The following is a 22,949-nucleotide window of genomic DNA, read 5'->3' on the forward strand; positions in this document are numbered from 1 at the left end:
ATAAATCACGAAAAATTTAGCGAAGCACGTTCACTCAGAAAGTATAGAATTATTTCTCCCGTGCAGAAGCACGCAATATTGAACAAGTCTGGGCATGAAGTGCTTTCTTATGTATCAATTATTGGAAAACTTTGTCAACCCTTGTCGAAAGCGATTTTTTGCACTTCGAAAATAATGATTTGCTTCAGATGACAGAGCACGTCATAGCCATCATAGGAGGAAGACGGTGGTCTCTTGTAAGTCGTCCTCTTCCCTAAAACCTGGATTTTGCCAGAGTTTTTCATAAACTCAAGGTACGTTTTATTCATAAAAAATATTTTTTTTAAACACCTAGAAAAATCTTTTAGAAGATATGTTCAAACCTAAGGTATCTGATACCCAATGTATAGTATTAATTTGTGGGAAATAAATGGGTATTTTCCCCATTCGCGTCACCCGCAGGATTGAGTTTATGCGGTGTGAAGATATTATATGGGGCGCTGGTGTGTGTGCAGGAGCTGTGGGTGCGTTCGTGTATGTGAGCGTGTGCGTATGTGGTGGATTGCTTGTGTTGGTGAAATGCGATTCACCCGATCGATTGTCCCTTTAATAGGACAACAAACCATAGTTGTTGTTTTTTATTGCATTTGTTAAACACATTATGTATCACTTAATTTATTACTTAGTAGCTTGAGATGATACGACATACTTTTTGTTTTTGTTTTTTTATATTATCCATCGTCGGTCAGCAGGTTCATGTAGTTAGAAGACTTTTGTAAATTAGAAGATAAGTACAAAGTATTGATGAAAACGTTATCCTTTTGTTAGTCTTAATAAAATAATAATTGTGTTTATCTTACAGATGGACTTTACTTTTTACATTCTTACATTTGTGATCAGTACGCAAATATATCTCAGTACCGGGGAAGGTTTGTAATTTCATCTTTCCTATTCTTTTCTATTCTATTCTATTTGACTACTGGTATTCCATTATACGAATCACACAAAAATGCGAAGAAGGTTTAAATAAAGGAATCAGGGCCCGAGGTCATAAAGTAACTCTTTATGAAAAACACATTAGTGAAAAATGTGTATTTTGAAATTTGAAACAAGAAAATTGACCTTAATTCCATATGTCGTCATTTTGTTAGAAACAATCCCATCTAGGCCTATATTCTATAAACCTTTTGCTGTTGTTAATATTTCAGGACTCCTTCCGCAACGCATGGAAATATCATCGCGCGTTTTTTGAATTTTATCTTTCAAGTCTTGCATATTTTTAAACCGATATTTCACGGACATTGCACGTACGTTTGCGGGTACTCGTTAAAAAAAAAAAACCTCAAGCCAGCCCCAAAGTTGAGAATTATGGAACTTATGCACAAATCAAATAGAAACTTGTAGGTTTTATTAATCACCTCTCAAAATAGTGGATGCATTATCAATGATTATTTTTCATTGAGATGGAAGCCTCAAATCGCAAAAAGGTAAACTTTGTATTTGCGGAAGACTTTATTGACGATATGAAGTCATAAAAGCCCATAGCATATTTTCTATGGGAAAAATCGAATTCACTTTAGAATCAGCATATCATTTGAAAAAATTACAAAATTGGATAGCAATATCTGCTCGTTTGATTCTATTTTTGTCTTGCAGCTTGTGATGTGAATCAGGTTGAATTCGATGGGTCCTTGTACCATTTCTCTCGAAACCCGTCTGACTTTTACACATCGAAAGTCTCTTGCGAGGATCTGGGAATGCATCTGGTCTTGATAGGATCAAAGCTAGAACAGGACTTCTTGGTCTACAACCTACCCGACAATAGCTCAGAATACTGGATAGGACTAGACAGTGTGACTTGGCAAGACGGTTCAAACTTGACTTACAACAGGTTCAGAGGATATTTCTATGATTTTGATGAAGGAGGAACTTATTTCGTAATGCATATACCGTTCCCAACCTATTGGCGTGATGACATCATCGACAACAAGCATAATTGCATTTGCGAAAAAGAGGGCGGTGAGTACTGAAGATTGTGATTCAGATATCATTTAAACATACACGAGGGTTAATCTGTGTTGAACTAGTTGTGCCAGGCCCCTGAAAATCCAATCGCGCTAACCTGAAATCTCCTCACCCCACACACGCACAAGGCCTCGGATTCAGGCGGGGGCACAGCCGGCCGTGCCCCCCTTTTTTTTAAAGGCTTAAAAAAAGAGAGAAAAGGGGAAAGTACATTTCAAAACAAAACAAAAATCCAAGGTATGGGTTAAAGTGTTCGTACTGCGCTGCCAATCACCCAGTGGCGTACGCGAACTTCGCGAAGGCACCCTACCTTTCAGCCGGGGCAAGCCACAGACTTCCCGATTCTTCCTATTTCCTTCTCGATTTTGCCAAATTTTGTTTCCATTCTGCCAGATTTTTTACTTTTCTTCTCAATCTCCCTTTTCTTTATGATTTCCCCCAATTTGTGTACAGTTCTTTCATGCGCAGATCGTATATAGATAGATAGATAGTTTATTGGTTTCCACAATATCTCATTTTACAAAGAGTGTAACAACATATTTAAAATGATTATTTTATACATGTACATACAATACCGGTACACACTATTCAGAATATTGTCCATTAAGTTTAACTTAAGAGATACAGTGGCGGAGCCTATGGAAAAGCAGAGCTTGTTGTGGATAGGCTCCTTAAACTAAACATGACATAATTAACTAAAGTAAAGTTTATAAAATACAAATACACGCTAAAACAGGGAAAGGGAGATTACAGGGATACATGAACCGATACTCACAGTTAACTACAACAGACAAGGAAAAGGGAAGGGAATATATCTGCAGCTTATTGAAACAATATTACAATATAGTTTGTTCTCCATATGAGTATATTATAAACATAGTTGGTATGGTCATACCGTTTATAGGTACTCATTGTAATGAATATAATAAGTATACAGTTTGGAGACAAGAATAGTCAAGAATCAGGAATGACAATATGTATTCAAATAATAACTTTTCAATTTTCTTCTGAATATATGTACACTTACAGACCTTTTAATCACAGAATCGAGAGAATTCCAGAACTTAGGACCTGTATATATTAAGGTATTTTGAGCAAAGCTTGTTCTCGTTCTAGGAAGGTGATAGGAAAACGCCTGTCGGGTAGAATATTCGTGGACTTGATTTCTTTTCTTAAACAAATAAGATAGATATATAAAGATAGTCTGGATTTTCTTTCACGGCGCTCCATTTTGTGCATACATTTTGTGCGTCACTTTAGAGCGTGTTGCGTAAAGCTGGATTTCCACTCACTCTCAAACGCTAGTGGTTCAGTTTTTGGAGACGGCAATAAGAATCGCAGGGAAACGCTTTCAAAGTTCAACTTTGTTCAACCCGTCTGGAGCGGGTAAGCGTTTGCAAGCCTTTTGATATCGGTCTATCGGCAAGCAAAAAACAGTGTTCCGCGCATGTACCGTTGCGTCTAAGAACGCTTGCTTTTAGAGTATAAATTTAGCTTAAAGATAAAGTTGAGTTCTGGTCATGCAATTGCATTGTGAAAGAAACAGTATCATGTAGTATATCAGATTAGCGGTGTATGGCAAATCTAACGAAAATCTTGCCGGAAATCATATTCACTGAAACGCATAAACTATTGTTGCACATTTATTGACCATTATGCAGTCGGGTCAGACGACTACCTTGACTTCCACATCTTTATCTTTTTAACTGAGCTCATGTTTTCTACAAATCGTCCGGCAGATAAAGTACCTTTGTAGCCCTGTAAATTCAGGACGATTTTTTTTTGGGATTCTGTATGAGTAATGTATTGAACAGAACTCACAATAAACATAGCTTTTAACAATGCTGCCGCAAATGTCAGCATAATCTATTCATCCCCTTTCCATTTTTGTGTGTAGCATGTGATCCAGCTCTTTTCGAATTCCAAGGGTCTTGCTATTACTTCTCCGGAATTATTTAAAATTACAACACATCCAAGGCACTTTGTGAGAGCATGGAAATGCATTTGGTCTACATAGGTTCTCAAGAAGAACAGGATTTTTTGGATATAAACCAAGCACCATATACGATAATCGGTACGTGGATCGGGCTTAGTGATGTGACCTGGCTCGATAGTTCTAGTCTGACCTATGCCAATTTCAATATAACCACCTCGACATTCGATGATGAGCTCGTCGTCCTCGTTCCGGTGGCTCGACGATCACGGATCAAACCTTCACTATGCCATCTGTGAGAAGAAAGGAGGTGAGCACAAATATATGATTTTTTTTCTTCTCCTGAGCAAAATAAAGGGAAACACAACAACAAAGTCCATGTTACTTGTTTTAAAAAAACGTCTCTAATGATTAAAAAATTGTTTGAATCACAAGGGGAGGTTAATGAATTAAACATCAAAGACGCTTAATCACTGGTTCTAATGGGGAAAGTGAGAGCATCCGGTGGTATACTTGATAGTGGATAGTGGCGTTTACAGAGAGTTCAATTGACTTTTACGACCGACCGATGAGCGCACCCTCCTCCAACTTCAGAAGGACCATGGTATAAGGATAAATTCCATTTTGTTCTCAATCTCTCACATGAAATAGAAACAAATCCACGATAACCAGCATGGCATACAAATGGTAGAGCTTGATGAAGACCCGAAAATAATTCTTTGATAATATCATCGACATGAGATTTGACCATCAATTTCCCCCTTTCTTCCAGATTGTTATGGGGTCCCAGTTGTCAACTACATTTACGGTGGGTCCTGCTATTACGTCAATCCTTTCCCTGACACCTTCCTGTTGATGAAATCATTTTGCGAGACTTATGGAATGCATCTGGTCTCGATCGGATACGAGGGAGAGCAAGGTTTTTTGGTGTCTATCCTTCCTGACAATAACACAGATTACTGGATAGGATTAGACAGTATCACCTGGCAAGACGGTTCACAGATGACCTTTAACAGTTTCAAAGGATATTCGATTGATTTCAATCTCGGGGGAACTTGTTTTATAATGGTAACATATCCTCAAATACACTGGTTTGATCGTACAGCCAAAACCTCAAACGACATAGAGTATTACATTTGTGAAAAGAAGGCGATGAGTAATGAAATTTCGTTTACAACGAGTATATATATATATATATACAGTTAACAGCTAAATAGTTCATATCCCTTGCAAATTTTTATTTTTGTGACTTTAGTAACTCAAGAATGAAAGGTAGACTGGTTAAGTTAGGACCGTTGTTGAATACTATAAGCTTTAATATTTCACATTCTCAACAACAACAAAATCGGGACAAATCAATTTAATCACATACTTAACAAATGCCAAAACTTGGTCAGGGTATGAGTTATTAAGTTGTTAACTGTACAATATAAATCCGATATTAGATCCACGTGTTGGCATGATATGATGACGCAAACAAAATGATGAAGAAGAGAAGGTTGATGCTTTAAATCCAACAGTTTTTATTAGGTCACAATTGTTGACGTTACCTAATGTCTTCATCAAGACTATGACAAACATTAAGAATAGTATTCCTTATAGCGTTTCCACGGCAACTAGTCTAGTCTTGGTAAAAGTAACAAACACTGTAATAATAGTAATAATAATATTCCGTTTTTTATATAGCGCTCACAAATATGTGGGATAAAAATGAGGCCGACATATTTAAGCTGTTACTACATGTCATATTTAGAATAAGAAGGCATATGAAGAGCCATACCTTTCAGGGAATATTTTTTCTCTCGGGGCTCTGGTGTAAGGTGTGTAAGCTAGGAGGCAAATTGGCTCAGTCGGTAAAGCGTCTGCCTGTTGTATCAAAGATTGTGGCCCGAATTCACAAAGAAGGTTTGTCGACAAACTTAGATTTATGTGCGGTTCGACGCGTTTCAAACCAAGGTTTGTACCTTGGTTTGAAATGCGTCGAAACGCGTCATATGAGGCACATAAACCTAGGTTTGTCGACAAACCTCCTTTGTGAATTCGGGCCTGTGCGTTCGAATCCAATCAGGGCGGATGTCTGAAGCCTACGTTGTGTGTTCACGTACCCGTCCCCTGTTCACAAACGCAGGCTATAATTATGACAGTGAAAAACACTGTCCCGCCCATAGGAACTTAAATAGAGGCCCCGCGTGTTCAGGAGAGTCACCACCTTTGCACATTAAGAACCCGCTGCACGTTACGTAGAAGCGTATAAGGGGGAACCCGGAATAGAGGTCCATTGCACACCCCTAATCAGTTATACCAGGCGAAGAGAACCAAGCATTACAGTCATTCAGTTCGCCTTTCGCCTCCCAGGCACAGGTAACGCCATAATGTAGTCTGTCATCTCCCTCTCTCTCTCCCTCGTGTTTTTTGTTTTCGTTTTGTATTCTAGTACCATGTGATCCGACTCAAATCGAATATGGCGGGTCCTGCTATTACTTCTCCCCACAAGAAACCACTTACCACGTATCCAAGCTAATCTGTGAAAACCTAGGCATGCATCTGGTCTACATCGGATCACAGGAAGAAGGAGACTTCTTGGAGTTAAACGGCCCATTGTACGGAGAGGTATGGATCGGGTTAAGTGCTGTGACCTGGCTCGATAATTCTACCATAACCTATGCTAATTTCGGTAAAACCACCTCGACATTCGATGACGGAGGAACTTGCTTCGTGATGAATTCTTCCGCTTCTTTCCAATGGCTCGACGATGACAGTTCTAACAAGCATTACTACATTTGTGAAAAGGAAGTAGGTGAGTTGGCTTAGGGACTTAGGAACTCAAAATGAGGTGTTGCTTTTATGACGTGGGTAACGGGACATGGCTCAATCATTTATAAAGAAAGCGATTGCAAATACTTTCGAAAAATCAAACTAAGGAAATTGTTAAAAGCCTTGTGCATCACCCTATGAAATGTTTGAACATGACAATGACGTATTATGTTATCCGAAAATAAATTATATAGGTTTTACAATTACAGGGTATTAAAATTGCTCATGAGTTAATTTTTCTAAATATTTGCGGTCGTGTTAAAGCCAAAGTTTATTGTACTGCAATGTGTTTTAAAAATATAATATATTTTGTCTTTGTCATATTTATTAAGCAGATGAACACCGCTAGAAATAGTTCATTCCAGCAATTTAATATGAAGTGTGAATACGTTAAGGCTACGTTAATTGCTGTAAAACATAAGTTGTGTATGCAAGAAAGGGTTGTAGTTTCATATTTCACCAAAAAGACTCTTTATTATTACTGAAATCAATTGATTTTAAGGAGGTACAGAATCTACAACATTCACCCCCACATCAAGTCAAGGTTGCACCGAGGTTGCTACATTTAGTTCTCTACCGGCAACCGATATCACTTCAGCAACATCTACCACAGCCACATCCCAACGATGGCTACGTCTCCAATCTCTGCCACACGCGCAAAACGGGCGAAGGCGGCAACTGCAATCTTCTCTGCTCCGGTGGCAGGTAAACATTCTTGCAACATCACGTTTAGGCTCTGTCTTCAGTTTAGGATGAATTGCTTCAGGAGGAAAAGCTTGAGGCTTGTTCACATAAGCCATGGCAAACTACGGCGCGTTTATTTTGTTATGTTTTGTTTTTACCTTTTTCCCCATTTTTTTCTTCGGTAGAGTAAATGGCAAGTGAGAATGTAAAAATGTAACTGGATACAGAAATAAGATACAGAAATATGAAGCGCACTGTACTTATATTTGCTCGAGGGGTCATGGCGTAATATGTGAACAGGCTTTACTCCTATATAAAGACTGGCAATACTGACAACAGGCACGTAGCCAGGGGGGGCGATGGGGGTGGTCACCCTCCCCAAAAAAAAGCCGGCTAAAAAGAGAGAGAGAGAAAGAGAGAGAGAGAGAGAGAAGAGAAAAAAGCAAGAGGACGTAGGAAAAAAAAGGAGCAGACAAAGAAAAAAAATTGAAATTTCAGACATAATAATTTAATAAAACGTCAAAGCTTCCGCGCTTCGCGAAGGAGGGGGGGGGGGGACTGAATTCAGACATGGATTAAGGGTCGAGAACGGTACATCGAATCGTCTTCTTCCTCTAACAATTCAATGAAACATCTAAGCTTCCACGCTTCGCGAAGGAGGGGGGGGCTGAATTCAGACATGGATTAAGAGTCAAGAACGGTACATCGGATCGTCTTCTTTCCCTAACAATTTAATGAAATGTTAAAGCTTCCGCGCTTCGCGGGGGGGCTGAATTCAGACAAGGATGAAGAGTCGAGAACAGTACTACGAATAGCCTTCTTTCTCTATTAATTTAATGAAACGTCAAACTGAATTCAGACAAGGATTAATTAGAGTCGAGAACGGTAGAACGAATCGTCTTCTTTCTCTAATAATTTAATGAAACGTCAGAGCTTCTGCGCTTCGCGCGGGAGAGGGGAACTGAATTCAGACAAGGATTAAGAGTCGAGAACGGTACACCGAATAGCCTTCTCTCTCTAATAATTTAATGAAACGTCAAAGCTTAATTCCGAGCTTCGTGAAGGAGGGGGGGATTAGAGTCGAGAACGGTACACCGAATCGTCTTCTTTCTCTAATAATTTGCCTTGTTTCTCTAATAATTTAATGAAACAGGAAACTCCCCCCTCCCCGCACCCACCCCCCTAGGGAGAGCGCTCTGTAAGTGATTCGCCCGCTTCGCGGGCTCACGACCGCCCCCCTAAAATTAAATCCTGGCTACGCGCTTGACTGACAAAGCAACAACAAATAAGCAGATAAATACTTACAGAAATGCAACGGCCAAATTTTTTTTTTTTTTTTATGGTCAGTTTTTATTCTTTTCTCTCTTGAAACAAATTATAATCATAGTACAAATTACAATCATCATATGTAACACTCACTGCAAATGTGATGACATTATAAATCAGTATAAATTTTTGTCTTACAAACGACTTCAAAGAAAACTTACATAGTTAGTTCCTATACATCATATTCGACACAAAAATTCATATTTTCAAAGAAAACATATGCAGTTATATAATCCAAAATTTTTGTTTTAACAATGTAGCAACTTATACTTCTTTTATACTGTTGTCCCGAGAAAAAAGTTTTCTCTTTTTGTTAACCCTACCCTACCCGACCTCTCCCTTATCCCCCTCCCCCCCCCCCCCCTCTTAACCGGTGGACGACTGGCTCTGGGTTCCAATTGTTTGTCTAATACTCAGGTTTTCCCATTTCGAAAAATGAATAGTGAGAGTTCCCCTCATTGCAGCCAATTTCCTTTCTTCTACTTTATCCCCTATTATACTATTCTTTATTTCATTAAAAGAGGGTGGTTTTTTAAGTTCTCTATTTCTATAAATCAGATATTTAACAAGAATTAAAACATGATTCATTAATTGATATTTTCCTTTATTACTCTCCTCTTTCCCATACAGAATTTCCTCCAAACTACAGTTGTGTATTTCAAAGTCTAAAAATCTCGTGCACATTCCCCACACTGATTGTGCAAATTCACAAGTATAGAATAAATGTTTATATGTTTCTTCATCTTTTTCGCAAAATGAGCATAACTTAGTCGAGACAAGACCAAAACGGAAGAGGTGATGGTTTGTATATAATATATTATGTATAAGTTTGAACTGAAACTCTCTTAATCGACTGTTAAGTGTACACTGTCTTAGTCTTAAAAATATGTTTTCTATTTCCTTACAGGAAAAACCATAGTTCCTTCCAATTCTCTCAAAAACCAAAGGTTTAAAATCATCTTTCTTTATTAATTGTACATAAATTTGTTTTGATTTTAGATCAGCTATATTAGTTGTTTTCTTCCCCAAAGTGAAATCAGTTCCAGAATTATTTTTTTCTTCTCCCTTTCTAAAATTATTTTTCCAACAAACTGGTAAACAGGCATAAAAGTGCTTGATCTTTTCAATTTCATTTACTTCAACACCTAAATCGATAAAATGCCTGTCACATTTTAGTTTACCATCGTTTTCCAGAATATGTTTTAATTTGTAAATTCCTTTGTCATACAACCTCTTATCGTATATACAACTTCCTTTATATCGAATAAGTTTATTATTAAAAATTACCACATCACCAATGTCTATACTCCTTATATGTCTTGTATTCACCCAATCTTCTAATAAATCCATATAAAATTGTGGAGCTTTCACTTTTAATAAACTTGGTATATAGTCACATGAAAATATCAAATCTCCACCCACGTGTTCAGTGACAAAGTTAAAATATTGTTTCCATTTCATGTCTTCATCTTTGTTTAGAAGTTTTTGAATCCACATAATTCGCTGCGATTTAACTTGTGCAGAAAAATTTAACATCTTTAACCCCCCTTGCTTATAGTCTAAGAACATGGTGTTTCTATTGATTTTATCTGTTTTTCCTTTCCATATGAAATCAAAAGTTAATTCATCCAGTGAATCATAAACCCATTTTGGAACAGGAGTAAGTGACGCCCGATAAAGAACTTTAGAATAAATGTGCACCTTCAATAGTTGAATCTTACCCATAAGTGTTAAATCTCTTTGCTTCCAAAAATTTAAAAGTGTTTTTATTTTACTTAAGATTTCTTTATAATTTAGATCTTCTTTCTTGTGTTCATCGAGGGAAAAGAAAATCCCTAAAACCTTAAGAAAGTCAACTATTTCGCCAAAAGCAAAATCACAATCTAAACGTTGACATAAACCTAACCTTAATATTTTAGTCTTGTCGTTGTTTATTTTCAGTCCAGAAATTTTTTCGAAATCTGCAAATAATACTTTTAACCTATTAATTGATTTTTTATTGCGAACAAAAATTGTCATATCATCCGCATAAGTTACTAGTTTAGTTTCCTTATCTCCAAAATTAATTCCGTCCACCAAATTATCTATTCGTAATTTGTGTGCCATTACTTCAATACACAAGATAAAGAGGTACGGAGAAAGAGGGTCTCCCTGTCTTACTCCCCTTTCTACTTTGAAATAACCAGTGGACCCTCCTTCAGTTAATACACAACTTAGAGTGTTCGTGTATAAAACTTTAACCCACTTTTGAAAGGATGGACCGAAACCAAATGACGACAGAACTTTTTGAAGAAATTGATGTGAAATTGAGTCAAAAGCTTTTTCGAAGTCTATAGCTAACAAAAAACCAGATAAATTGTAACGGGATGTATGAAAAATAATATCATCTATAATGCGAATGGCCTCACCAATATTCCTCCCTTTCATGTAGCCTACCTGATCTCCCATAATGATCTCATTTAATACTTTCTTGATTCGCTTAGCCAAAATTTTTGTTAAAATTTTATAATCGACATTAAGAAGGGAAATGGGTCTATAATTTTTCAGTGAAAAGGGATCTTTCCCATCTTTAGCGATTAACGTAATTACAGCTTGTTTTTGAGACGATGCTAATTCTCCTAATCTATATGCTTCATTCAAGGCATCTTTAACTAAATCTCCAATATCCGGCCAAAAGGTACGATAGAATTCTGAAGAAAAACCGTCATTTCCAGGTGATTTGTTCTGTTTTAATTCTTGTAAGATTTCTAGGCATTCTTTATTACTTATAGATCCTTCACAGTTTTCTCGAGATTTTTCAGTCAATTTCGGTAAACCTTGAAAGAAACTATTATAACAATTATCCGAGCACTCGTACTCTACTTTACTGTACAACATGCTGTAAAACTTCCGGATTTCTTCAGTTATCCTTTTTTCATCGCAGCAAATAGCACCATCTGAGGTTTTAATTTTTTTAATAGTACTCTTTCTTTTGTTATTTTGCATTAATTGATTGAAATAACGCGAATCCCTTTCTCCGCTTTCGTACCACGAGGCTCGTGATCGAATCCTAATTCCTTCATTTACATAGCTATAAACTTCCTTTAATTTTTTTTTTGTATTTTCCAATTTTTCTAAAGTATCTGCATTAGTGCTTTCCGTCAATTGTTGTTCTAAACATTGTATTTCTTTTTCTAAATCTGTTCTTATTGTTCTTCTTTGATCAGCCAATTTTTTTGAAAATTTTTGTGTAAAGCTCCGAATTTTCATTTTTAAAAAATCCCATAACAACCTTTTGTCTTTTATTTTAGTTTGCAGTTCGTTTTTTAATTGACAAATTTTCTTTTTTAACTCTCTAACATAATCTTCATTTTCACATAAACTATTATTGAATTTCCAATATGACCCTTTTCTTCCATTCGTTTTATTGACTGTTTTGTCAAATAAACGTAAAAATATTGAATGATGATCAGGGGCAACAGATGGAATTATATCGCACTTCATAACCATTTCCTCTAGACATTCTGATATTATCCAGTAATCTAGTCTACTTTGCATAAAGGGATTGTTTTGCATATAAGTGAATTGCCTTTTTAAAGAATGCCTACATCTCCAAATATCCAAAAGCTGCAAATCTTCCATGAATTTTTCAAATTCTCGATTAAATCTTTTCGAAATCCTGTTTGAAGATTTCCCGTTATAATCAAATTCAATGTCCCTAATCATGTTAAAATCACCACCTAATATAACCGGGTAGTTATCTTTATTTAACTTAGCCAGATTATTGCGTAATTTTCGAAGAAATTGCAATTGATCACTCTCAAAATTTCTTGTTGGAAAATACACATTGCCTAAAATCAACCTAACACCTTGAAACTTACAGTCTATAAAAATATATCTACCCTCACTGTCTTTTAAGACTTGCAATATCTCAATATCTATCCTCGGCGCAATCAAAACGAGAACTCCTTTACTGTGATTAGAACCATGACTTAAATAAGTTGAACCCTCCCACATTGAAGCCCACTTGTCCTCACAATCGCTAGTACTAAATGTTTCTTGTAGGAAAACAATGTCCGCCCCTTTATCTTTACACCAGAAAAATATGCGTTCCCTTTTATCTCTGTCCCTGATCCCTTTCACGTTGAGGGAGAACAATTTACAATTAATCAGAACATCCATAACCTATCACACACAAGAAAATTTAACCCAGTCCCAGAGCCAATCCCCCACCTTAAAGGACCCCACGAAAAGCAAGAACGAAACCCCGTCATCTGGGAAAGAAACTGATACATGTAAGGCATGCAATATTGCAGCTCTCCCGCCCCACCCCTCCCACTCTAAAAATTTCTATTTAAAGGTAACATTCCCGAAAATAAGGCTATAAAGGATTATGTACCCTCTCCACATTGAAGGTGCTATAATAGCCTGACTTACAGAATACACAAAATAAATGCTTCCTTGCAATTATAAAAAAAAAAAAAACATGTCATGTACGACAATCTTTGAAGGCTCTTGAATCTATTAATCACAAATGAATTAAGTATTCAGGAGTAAATTACATTTCAATAATCAACATATAAAAAGGGAACATCCTTAATAATCACAGGGTTGTAAACCAGTATCTTCCCATATAATAGCTTAACTACCAAGTAAATACCAACATGAAAAACATGCAGCTGGTCAACAGCCCTGGAAAAAAAAAAGTAATTAAATTTGACTAAGAATAAGAGTTATCCATTTACATTCCAATGCTCTCCGAAACTACCTCTTTTCTTTTCTTATTAAAGAGTGATACATTTCACCTAACCAACAGTCTCACAATAATAACTACAGACCCTTGGAATTTGCATGCATATAAAAAAGTTTTTTTTTTTTAAACAAAAAGATGACATTCTTGAGACGCATGTAGTTCGAAGCTTAAATACTTCTCAAACATAAGAAAAATTTGACTTGGCAACAGCCCTGAAGAAAAAAAATGAAGCAATTATTTGACTAAGAATAAGAGTTATCCATTTACATTCCAATACTCTCCGAAGCTACATCTTTTCTTCTCTTATTAAGGAGTGATGCATTTCACCCAATCAACAGTCTCACAATAGAAACTACAGACTCTTGGAATTTGCATGCATATAAAGAAGTTTTTTTTTTTTTTTTTTTTTTTTTCCCTCTCCTCTAGAACTGTCAAATAGATTTTCCATTGAGAGAACAAAAGCATTTCCAGTATGCTAATAAGTGTATTGCTTCTCGTGACATAATAGATAAGTACACCTGAAAAAAAAAATGAAGCAATTATTTGACTAAGAATAAGAGTTATCCATTTACATTCCAATACTCTCCGAAGCTACATCTTTTCTTCTCTTATTAAGGAGTGATGCATTTCACCAACAGTCTCACAATAATAACTACAGACCCTTGGAATTTGCATGTATATAAAAAAAAAAAAAAAAAAATTTAAACAAAAAGATGACATTCTTGAGACGCATGTAGTTCGAAGCTTAAATACTTCTCAAACATAAGGAAATTTGACTTGGCAACAGCCCTGAAAAAAAAGAAAAAAAGAAGCAATTATTTGACTAAGAATAAGAGTTATCCATTTACATTCCAATACTCTCCGAAGCTACATCTTTTCTTCTCTTATTAAGGAGTGATGTATTTCACCCACTCAACAGTCTCACAATAGAAACTACAGACTCTTGGAATTTGCATGCATATAAAAAAGTTTTTTTTAAACAAAAAGATGACATTCTTGAGACGCATGTAGTTCGAAGCTTAAATACTTCTCAAACATAAGGAAATTTGACTTGGCAACAGCCCTGAAAAAAAAAATGAAGCAATTATTTGACTAAAAATAAGAGTTATCCATTTACATTCCAATACTCTCCGAAGCTACATCTTTTCTTCTTTTATTAAGGAGAGATGCATTTCACCAACAGTCTCACAATAATAACTACAGACTCTTGGAATTTGCATGCATATAAAAAAGTTTTTTTTTTTTTTTTTTCCCTCTCCTCTAGAACTGTCAAATAGATTTTCCATTGAGAGAACAAAAGCATTTCCAGTATGCTAATAAGTGTATTGCTTCTCGTGACATAATAGATAAGTACACCTGAAAAAAAAATGAAGCAATTATTTGACTAAGAATAAGAGTTATCCATTTACATTCCAATACTCTCCGAAGCTACATCTTTTCTTCTCTTATTAAGGAGAGATGCATTTCACCAACAGTCTCACAATAATAACTACAGACCCTTGGAATTTGCATGCATATCAAAAACAAAAAAAAATTTGAACAAAAAGATGACATTCTTGAGACGCATGTAGTTCGAAGCTTAAATACTTCTCAAACATAAGGAAATTTGACTTGGCAACAGCCCTGAAGAAAAAAAATGAAGCAATTATTTGACTAAGAATAAGAGTTATCCATTTACATTCCAATACTCTCCGAAGCTACATCTTTTCTTCTCTTATTAAGGAGTGATGCATTTCACCCAATCAACAGTCTCACAATAGAAACTACAGACTCTTGGAATTTGCATGCATATAAAAAAGTTTTTTTTTTTTTTTTTCCCTCTCCTCTAGAACTGTCAAATAGATTTTCCATTGAGAGAACAAAAGCATTTCCAGTATGCTAATAAGTGTATTGCTTCTCGTGACATAATAGATAAGTACACCTGAAGAAAAAAAATGAAGCAATTATTTGACTAAGAATAAGAGTTATCCATTTACATTCCAATACTCTCCGAAGCTACATCTTTTCTTCTCTTATTAAGGAGTGATGCATTTCACCAACAGTCTCACAATAATAACTACAGACCCTTGGAATTTGCATGCATATAAACAATAAAAAAAATTAAACAAAAAGATGACATTCTTGAGACGCATGTAGTTCGAAGCTTAAATACTTCTCAAACATAAGGAAATTTGACTTGGCAACAGCCCTGAAAAAAAATGAAGCAATTATTTGACTAAGAATAAGAGTTATCAATTTACATTCCAATACTCTCCGAAGCTACATCTTTTCTTCTCTTATTAAGGAGTGATGTATTTCACCCAATCAACAGTCTCACAATAGAAACTACAGACTCTTGGAATTTGCATGCATATAAAAAAGCTTTTTTTTATATGCGTCCGTATATCGGCTTTGAATGTGTGCTGGATGTTCATGTACGCAGCATGGTATCGATTGTGAAGACGGTGATGGTAATAACTATTGATAGTCTGCTCCTGCAATTCAATTTACTTGTTGAATAATTTAGCCATGTATCGTGTTGCAATGAAAGAGATTGACTTTCATGTAGGCCTTCATTACAGCGGTTGGAAGAAAATAGGTTGGAGTTGAAGTAATTTAGTTTACTTTCAGTAAACTTTATCAGAAAATAACGATAAAAACTAAAAAAGTGTATTAATCGAATATTAACAGCGTTTACTCATTTCAAGCTAAAACTTTCTGTTTGTCTTTGCATGTAATTAGTTTCTTGTATATACTCTCTGACATTATAATAGCTCACAAGCAGTCCACTTACTTCAGACTTCTGGCCAATGGCGCAACACTCGTCGATGTCCTCGTTCGCTCATCGTATACCGCATCGACCGTCATCGCATGCGTCCACCGGTGCCTAAATGACCCGCTTTGCTCATGCTTCACGTACATCGCCCAGGAGAAGATGTGCCTTCTCGCCGAGACTTGCCCGATGACATCTCAGTCCACCTATGAAAAACGCCCTGGAGCTGTAACCTATTCGACATAAATTCAATATAGGCTTCTTCAAAATTAATTTCTTCATATATATATGCAAAGTGGAATTATTATAATGCAAAGCGTGGCTACAGGGTGGGGGCACGGCCGCACGGCCCCCGTCCGGTGCCCACTGCTTATGTTGCCGATGACCCAAAAATTACTGGATCCACTCGATCTGCCCCACTTTTCATTCGCAACTTTCAGGAGAACCTCAATAAATAGACAAATTACTTTTTTTTTCTTCTCTAGATTTCTTTTGAAATAATAAATATGTTATGATCTTTGATAATGGTTAAATTACATTATCTATAAAGCGCATATGCATCAAATTTCATATACACTGTAACAGCAACTAGAATTATTAGAGCACATAACACATGTAAAAAAAAACATTGCAAATTCTCATTACTAAAATGTATAGTTATTTTATTTTCACAAAGTTTGATTATTTATCTACGTTCAAATATTACAACACATGAATGTTAAACATCTTTCATTTATTGCAATATTTATTTATTTGAATTGTGGTGTATTATCTTTTCTAGATTAGTTGGGTTAGGCTCATTCGTACAGAAGTATTTGAACATCTCTCTCGAAGTAACTAACCAATTTGAACAAACTCTTACGGGGTATTAGAGATTCGGTTTCGTGAAACTGTCATCGCTGCTACAGCACATGCTTGATCAATTTATATTGAGAAAGGGAGTATCGTAGCTGTAAACCTCGGCGTTTAAACAAGGCGGTATCGAAACATTTATCCCCCCCCCCCCCAATATCACTGCGTGTAACTGTAAACAAGACGTGAATTGTTTTTGGACATACAATTTCTTCAGCAAATATTCTATTTCTTTCGTCTAGTGAAATCTATTGTACACTCGACAAAAAAAGAAAGTGGACATTAAGTATAGTTAAGAATTTCAAATAAATATTTGATATAAAATTATCTGTCATACATCGGAAAACAAATAAAGTAATCCTCTTGCAATCGAAATCATACGCATGAGTTAGCAAAAACCATTTAACAATAAATAAAAACGGGGCCGCTCTGGCCGATTCAAATTTTAATGAGCATTAGGTGTACCTTATCGCTCGTCCATGATCTTGGGTGAAAAGGAGTGGGATCTTAACCGTACTTGTCAATACCATGCAGTCATAAGACTACAATAGACCATTTTCAAAATATAATCAAAATATCAAATTTATTGCATAAATCTATGTTAAAGGGAGTGTAGCATGGCAAATATTATATCCCTTATCGTAAGATTGTTGCATTAGGAGTGTACACAACAAGAAAATTAATAGTTTTACTATTAAAGACGTTTCCTGCCGCCTACATCGAAATAGTACCTTTTTTATTGATGACGTCACGCATAGTACCTATTTTTTTCCTAGGGAAAAAAAGGTACTATGCGTGACGTCGGCGAGCGTACAGGATTTCAATGCCTCAGCTCACAGCGCTCAAGCATGCGCACATGCAATTTGCGCTGTGCGCGCGATAATTGCACTACATGCACTATACGCAATAGCGCCAGCTAAACCCTGTTTTTGAGCCGTGCAATTTTCTTTTATTTCTTTTAGATCTGAATGTAAGATGTGAATGTGAGTATAAGGTTCATGTTATTACAGAAGTGTAGGAATAATAAAGATGGAAGGGATATAAAACAAATATAAAATGACTCATTCTCGGAACAAGCTAAAACTATTCGCACTCAGGAACATCATTAGTACTTTTCTCCCTCGGGCCGATGGCCCTCGGGAGAACAGTACTAGTTGATGTTCCTTTCGATGCGAATAGTTTCAGCTAGACCCTCGAGTGTCATTGTATATTTGTATACTGGTTTACGGCATCTCCGTCTTCTTTTGGACAATTGCACGTAAACGAATGGACTTAATTAACGGTATTCAAAGATTAATCTCTACATGGTCAGTGCGCGCTAGCGTTCGCAAAACAGACCGAAGTTCTCCTTACGCTTCGGTTTCGCGTATGTTGTACGCACGTGAATGCTGCGGTCGCGTCTTTTCTTTGTCGTATTATACCCGATTGGCCGCGAGTAGGGCCACGGGAAAGACACATAGTCTCGTCATGCTACACTCTCTTTAAGTGCCATGAGTGGGATCTTAACCGTACTTGTCAATACCATGCAGTCATAAGACTACAATAGACCATTTTCAAAATATAATCAAAATATCAAATTTATTGCATAAATCTTTGTTAAAGGGAGTGTAGCATGGCAAATACTGGTTTACGCCATCTACGTCTTCTTTTGGACAACTGCACGTAAACAAATGGACTTAATTAACGGTAGTCAGCGACTTAACCTCTACATGGCCAGTGCGCGCTAGCGTTCGCAAAACAGACGCTTCGGTTTCACGTATGTTGCACGCACGTGAATGCTGCGGTCGCGTCGTCCGTAGTCGTATTTATACGCAATTTGCCCCCAAGTAGGGCTACGGGAAAGACACATAGTCTCGTCATGCTACACTCTCTTTAAGTGCCATGTTACAAATAATTGTATTTCAATAGTCAGAATGCGAATTGCATACATTTATTGTTGCTAGGTATGACAAACTGTATGGCTTGTCCTACCTAACAACGTGGAATGTATGCACTTAATTAATTGATGTTGGTAGAGTATGAAATTCTCTTTAGTTTTATATATATTTTTTGTATTTAACTGATGGTTTATATGAAATGTGTAAAGCATAATCAGTATCTATTTTTTAAATTGAGTGTAATACAATTCACGTTGTAATTTGGCCCCAAAAGGCATAATGGTTCTTAGAGATTCAATAGGCAATAGGCAATGTGGGCTTATACGCTAACTTTAGTCTGCAGTAGAGGTTTTAAACCATGATTTAGACCCGGGTTTAAATTGAAGGAAAAAAAAGATTTTGTGTAGCGCCCTCTGCAACAGAACTCAACTATCCCTTTAAACATTTTGGCCCACAATCCTACAAGGGTTTCATGGTCATTGCCGTACGTATTGGTCAATGTTTATAGAATTTACCCATTCAATACCTGCTAAAACTAAAAGCCTATTTAAATTCCATGGGGGTCGCTACCCTCAGATGAGGGGTTGAATTGTAAAAGTTGGTAAACATCTTGCATAGAGAAACATCGTGATTCATGTGTACTTGTTTGCGTTTGAAGGAGACAAGTAGAAAATTAATGATTTATTCTCTGGAAACACATCATAATTTTGTTCTTCTCCTGTTCACATATATTACTGACTTCCAGATATTGAAGTTGGCATTGTAGAAAAAATTATGTTGATTGGTGAGAACTTTGCCTCATGTCATTATTCGTTCAACTCGGTATCGAATGTTACTCATATACATAAGATAAAGTATTAATTAAATTAATTCTGAAGTCGTAGCTATGTAAAGGTAAAGATATTTTTTTGATATTGTACTTTTGAATATGTAGGTTAACGTAAATTACTGTATGATAATAATTGAAATATATATGTATTTATGTATAAATACTACTTGAGTGCAGAGGTTTCTTATTTAACCGTTTGCTGAGTAGGTGACTAGATGTACAAAGAGATACCAATTGAAACAAGCAAGACAGATGAAGTGAATACAGCAACAGAACAGGCAGAAGAGAGAGACACACACACACACACATACACGCACGCACGCGCACACACACACACACACACACACACACACATGGAGACAAATGGAGAGAGAAACAGAGAGAGAGTGGGGTAGATAGAGGGAACGAAAGAAGTTGATGAGAGAGAATGAGAGAGTGAGAAACGGAGCATGTAGGTGAGTGAATTGAGAGTAAAGGAAGATGATCAAAATGTGTACAACAGAGAAAAAAAGGAAGAGAGATGGAATTGGGAACAGAAATACTAGTAATTGGGACACACACACACACACCCACGCACGCAAAGGAAGGGAGTGAAGAGAGGTGTAATATAATCAAAGTAAATTGAAAGTGTGACGACATTAATAGGAATGATCAATACAATAAAAGTATTTTTGGCATAATTGTTTTCCCCTCATGAAATGACACGGTCCTTTTGCAATGAGCTTTTAAATTCATCATTAATTATAAATGAGTAGCGTATTCCTCATTCCTGCTCTCATGTTTATTTCTATTCATCCTGTTTTACGCAACCTAATATTTTCTCTTGTATAGATCCTCCTCTTTGTTCAAAAAGTAGAACAATCATGAAAAATATAACGAAGCACCTTCACTCAGAAAGTATAGAATTATTTCTCCCGTGCAGAAGCACGTATACAATTGAATATGTCTGGGCATGAAGTGCCTTCTTATATATCAATTATTCGAAAACTTTGTCGACCATTATCGAAAGTGGTTTTTGCACTTCTAAAATAATGATTTGCTTCAGATAATAAAGCACGTCATAGGAGGAAGACGTTGGTCTCTTGTACAGTCGTCTACTTCTGTAAAAACCCGAATTTTGCCAGAGTTTTTCATAAACCTCGAGGTACGTTTTAACACCTAGAAAACCTTTTAGAAGATATTTTTAATAAGCCTAAGGTATCTGATACCCAAAGTAAAGTATTAATTTGTGGGAAATAAATGGGTATTTTCCTCATTCGCGTTATCCGCAGGATTGAGTGTGTGCGGTGTATAGATATTATATGGGATGTTGGTGTGTGTGGGGAGATGTGGGTGCGTTCGCGTATGGATAAAAGATAGAAATATTGGGGAAGCTGTACGAATGATAGATGACATGTTATTTTATTCTATGCATTATGGGGAACAAGGGAAAGGGTTTTTGTGTGCAGTGGATTTTGAGAAAGCTTTCGACTCTGTATCTCATAGATATTTATTTCAAATATTGAAATTGTTCGGTTTTGGAGATTAATTTTGCTCTTGGGTAAAATTATTGTATAAAGGGATAAGTAGTTGTGTTATGAACGGTGGTCACTCCACGGGGTATTTTGAAATAGAAAGGGAAGTAAGGCAAGGGGATCCATTATCGCCATATTTGTTTTTGGTTGCCATCGAAATTTTGGCGCAAGCAGTAAGGAGGGACAAAGGTATTAAAGGGATTACATTTGGAAAATCTGAAATTAGGCAAGTGTTATATGCAGATGATATGACAATATTTTTGAAGGATATTGATTCAGTTAGAAAGTTGCAATATATTTTTGAATCATTTGAACAAATTAGTGGTCTTAAAGTGAATAAAACAAAGACACATTTTATGTGGATGGGTGAGGATGAGAATAAACCTGATGGGCCTTTATTTGGAAATTTGGTTAAGGAAATACATATTTTAGGGGTTAGTTATTCATTAGATCGAAGATTAAATGATGATTTGAATTATAAAGAAATTCTAAGTAAAATAAAAAAAATTGCTTGTATGGTGGAAACAAAGAGATTTAACTATTATGGGTAAAATACATTTGCTATTAAAAAACTTATGCGCTTTCAAAATTAAATTATATTTCATCTCTCGTTATTGTCCCTCATTGGGTATACAAAGAAGTTGCAAAAATTTCATTTGAATTCTTATGGAGGGGGAAAGATAGAATTAAACGGGCAATAATGTATCAGGATTATGAATTTGGAGGATTAAGAATGATTAATTTTGAAATGTCCGTTAAAATACAGCGCATAATGTGGATAAAACGTCTTTTATATTGAGAGAAAAGTTTGGGATGGAAATTGTTTTTTGATCATTGCTTACAGTTTGTGGGTGGTAGATTTATTTTTTTATGTGATTATGATTTAAAAAAGATTAAACTCGTTTTAGATATTCCACCATACTATATGGAAATGTTGCAAGCATGGCAAGAGACAAGTAATTTAAGATATTTGGAGGGTTATATTAATCCAATTATTTTTAATAATCAGAATATATGTATAAATGGAAAAAGTATATTTGATAGATACTTGTTTGAAAGAGGGATTGTTCAACTGAATCATTTGGTTGAGAAAGGTCATGTTAAGTCTGTTAAATATTTTATGAACCGCGGTATGAAAGGTAATAATTTGCTTATGATTATTGATATTTATGATGCGATACCCAGGTTATGGAAGGATGATTCAGGGTTAATAGAATTCCTCGAGGTTGATTTGATAAACTTTAATACTTATTTCCATATTTCTAGTAATAAAATACAGTTTGTGGATGTGGGTTCAAGAACAATCTATGATTATTTTATCAAAGCGCTGCAACAAACGTATGATTTGCAGGTAAGGGATGGGCAAAATGATTATGATTTTATAGATAAAGAATTAAAAGAAATATTTGTTAGACCAAGAATTACTATACTCATTAGAAAACAACGTGAATTTCAATTTAAATTATTGCATGGAGCCATATACACTAATGAGCATCTTCGTAGATTTGGTTTTGTTGGTGATAATTTATGTTCGTTTTGTAAGCAGGAAATAGAAACATACAAACATTTATTTTTATCTTGTGGGAGCGTTCAAAGGATATGGCAGGCTTTAATACAACTTTTTGAGTTAGA

At 35.9% G+C, this 22,949-nt stretch overlaps 1 long non-coding RNA gene across 1 annotated transcript; it reads left to right on the forward strand.

Annotated features, from left to right (window-relative positions):
• Positions 1 to 218: 218 nt before the first annotated feature.
• On the forward strand, positions 219 to 2,116 carry LOC100893828. The gene is made up of 3 exons (XR_004066067.1): positions 219 to 293; positions 842 to 908; positions 1,636 to 2,116. It is a non-coding gene; the product is annotated as an uncharacterized LOC100893828 (long non-coding RNA).
• The last annotated feature ends 20,833 nt before the right edge of the window (positions 2,117 to 22,949 follow it).

Source organism: Strongylocentrotus purpuratus, unplaced genomic scaffold (genome assembly GCF_000002235.5).
Source record: "Strongylocentrotus purpuratus isolate Spur 01 unplaced genomic scaffold, Spur_5.0 spur5_scaffold_3, whole genome shotgun sequence".
Taxonomy (NCBI): domain Eukaryota; kingdom Metazoa; phylum Echinodermata; class Echinoidea; order Camarodonta; family Strongylocentrotidae; genus Strongylocentrotus; species Strongylocentrotus purpuratus.